The 3,386-nt window shown below is 50.4% G+C and overlaps 1 non-coding gene across 1 annotated transcript; it reads left to right on the top strand.

Annotated features, from left to right (window-relative positions):
- Window positions 1-252: 252 nt before the first annotated feature.
- Window positions 253-334, top strand: TRNAL-CAA (transfer RNA leucine (anticodon CAA)). Its single transcript has one exon. It is a non-coding gene; the product is annotated as a tRNA-Leu (tRNA).
- Window positions 335-3,386: the final 3,052 nt, after the last annotated feature.

Here is a 3,386-nt window from a genome sequence, read left to right as displayed (position 1 = left end):
GCTCCTGGGAAGCAACTACTGGATCAGGAACCTGAAGAGAGCAAAGGGAGTCTACAATTTTAAAAAGCTCTCTGGAGGATGTTAACGAACAGTTGCTATTTTATTAATTGTATGAAAGCATGCAAAATAAGTGAGGGCAACAGGGCACTGCTGGTACCTGCCCCGTCCTTCCGTTATTTTATTTTTTAGGTCTCGGCCTGACGTGAGTAGTGCATGGCTCGTATACGACAACAGTGACAGCATACTGATGGAGCTGCGATGGCTGAGTGGTTAAGGCATTGTACTCAAAATCAATTAGAGTTTCCCTGCGCAGGTTTGAATCCTGCTTGCAGCGTAGTGTGATTTTGCATGAACACCATTTGGTTTAGTTTTTTTTTTTTTTATATTTTTATTGCGGCGAAGATAGTAAAAAGGCACAAAGTATACAGTCATCAACCCAGTTGATACGTAAGCAGCAGGAACAGATAGTCCCAAAGTCAATACACAGCCAAATACGGCCCACATCCCGGAGGCATGGCGGCGCAGAAGTAAACATATATATGAGTAGGGAAAATTGCATTTGTGCTCCAAGTATCAATAAAACATTATCAATGTCTACGCCAGTTTTCTTATGTTGCAGTTCTACACTATATAACGGTTTAACAGTAACTAAGTACCCCATAAATGGCATTTCTAGTGCTAATCCGAATATAGGAGGAGACGCATGCAAGGGCCAGCCAGGTTGCGGTCATCACAATGTAGGGTGGCCTAATGGGAATCACAGCTAAATACAGACATATCTATCAAGGAATATCAGCGTGACCACAGCGGACCTCTACACCGCTTCCCCACACCCCGCCTCAGACTCCCCCCCCCCCATCGCCAGACTCCGAGGACGCAGAGGAAAACAACTCAGCGCTGGTGGTGTCCGAATTATCCTCCTCAATCCCCTCCATACACATAGTTCTCCAGGCGAGTAAGTCATCCTGGAGCTTCCCGTCCCTGCGAGTACGCTGCATGTGTGTCTCCGCTGCTAAGGTCCATTCCTTGGCATCCCATAACCAATGTGAAATTTCAGGCGCCCTCTGGCCCATCGAGGTAATGGCCACCCGTCTCCTTGCCAGAACCAGTAGAAGTTGCAGCAATTTATAAGATAGACCTTTCTTTTTCGCCAGCAGACATTGAAGTGGGTCCAGCTGCAACCTAAGATGCGTGGCACGGGCAATGTATACCACCACCCTGCGCCAAAAATCGTGGACCAAGGGACATTCCCACGCTAAGTGTACGAACCCCGCCCTCTTCATCCCACATCTAGGGCAATTATGATGTCTATCTGATGATATACGATGGAGGGAAACGGGTGTCATGTAAGTGCGGTGGACAAAATAAAGTGTATACGTTTGAAACGCGCATTGCAAGATACTTTGCGCGTCAACAGTCCAATCCGCTTTCTCTGGGCAGGATCCAACTCTATCCCCAGGTCTGCCTCCCAAGCCACCCAGGCCGGCGCCAACGGGGGAATCGAGTCCCTGTGCATGGCAGAGTAAAGGAGGGAGATCAGGCGCTTACCTCTCCCACAGGATAAAATGATGTCAAGGGTATTAGTGAGCTGGGGTGCCTCTGGGAATTGGGGCCATGTTTTCCTGGCCACATCTCTAAGACTTCCGTAGTGTAGGTATTGGCCCTCACCGAGGTCAAAGGAGTCCACAGCTCTCTCAAAGGACACAAAGGAGTCGTCCGGGTAGAGATCCGCGAGGGTCTCGCAACCGCCCAGGCGCCACTCACGAAAAGGACATATTTGCCTCCAGTTTGAGTATCGGGCCATTATCAAAATTGGGAGCTCCCTGTGGAGCGGCGCGCGCCGCAGAACCTTCTCGACGAACCGCTGCCAAATGTTAGCCGTATGCCTCACCACATAGGGCAGAGTGTCATCAGCGCCTCGACCCTGCATGAAGGCCTCCTGTAGGCCCTTATCCTTAGCCACGCCAGCCAATAATGCCAGCTCCCAGTTCTCGTCTTCAGCAAACCACCTGGCGGCCGGGAGAAGCTGTGCCGCATAGTAATACAGGTCAAACTTCGGGGCCTCAAGGCCGCCTTCATCCCAACACCTCGTTACAGTATGTAACGCGACCCTACTGCGCCCACCCGCCCAAAGTAGGGAGGTGAGGAGTGAGTTCAGCGTGCGGAGCACTCGGGGTGGCAGCGGGCATAAAGTGTTTTGCAGCACATAGAGGACTCTAGGGAGCATCACCATTTTGGCAACTGCCAGTCGCCCCATGAGAGAGAGAGGGCGTGTGTTCCAAAAGGCAATAGATTTACTGAGGGCCCCGAGAATTTTGTCGATATTGTAGGTCAGGAGAGTCTCGTCAGAGGCAGCCACCTGAATACCCAAGTACCGGAATGCCAGCCGTTTACATCGGAGGCCCAAATAGTGGGAATCCGCATCCGGGTCAGGGACAGCATCAGTCAGTGGGAACACCAGAGACTTGTTGACATTCATACGCAGTCCAGAGGCTGCATCAAAGCGGTCTAAGAGCCGCAGCAAAGCGGGTAGAGCCTCCACCGGGAAAGTCAGATAGAAGAGCGCATCATCAGCGTATAGGGAGATGACATTGGTAGTGTCCCCCACTACTATGCCCCAGTCGTGTAACTCCTTGCGGGCAGAAACGGCCAGGGGCTCAATTGCAAGAGCAAATAAGAGGGGGGGGGTGCCTCTCCACAATGACCATTCGTCGGAGCGGGCCGATCCCAGGCGCACCCTGGCTCGGGGCGCCCCATAGAGCACCCAGATCCAGTCGCGACACCATTTGGTTTAGTTAAGGAAATGTTCACACTTCTCGTTACGCAATTCTCATCAAGTCCCAGAGTTAAATAGCAAAAACTCAAACTAAATGTAAACATTAAGACAGTTCCCAAACTTAGGAAATGTTTTAGAGAGCAGGTGACAGGGAAGGGTTCGTAGTCGGGACCTGTCCTGCCTGATCTTGACGAGTCACGAAAAGAGAATTGTTTTTATGTAGCGTGTCTTGTTTAGGGTTTTGGATTCTTTCTGAGTACACTTAAGGACCCGGTCCCAGTGCTGTAATATGGGTAAAAGAGGGTAGACATGCGCAGTGATTAATTACCGCTCATCTGTGTCCTGTCACTCACTTTGAGTGATGCGTGTTGCTATTTTTATTAATTGGATGAAAGCATGCAAAATAAATGGGGGAAACAGGGCACTGCTGGTACGTGCCCCGTCCTGACGTTACTTTAATTTTTAGGTCTCGGCCTGATGTGAGCAGCGCATGGATCATATACGACAACAGTGATATCATAGACACAGAGCTGCGATGACCGAGTGGTTAAGGCGTTAGACTTGAAATCCAATGTGTAGGAAGGTGGCTACCTGACTATGGTTACCCCAG

Source organism: Lissotriton vulgaris, chromosome 11 (genome assembly GCF_964263255.1).
Source record: "Lissotriton vulgaris chromosome 11, aLisVul1.2, whole genome shotgun sequence".
In the NCBI taxonomy this organism is placed as follows: Eukaryota; Metazoa; Chordata; class Amphibia; order Caudata; family Salamandridae; genus Lissotriton; species Lissotriton vulgaris.
This window is presented reverse-complemented; position numbering and strand designations above follow the sequence as displayed.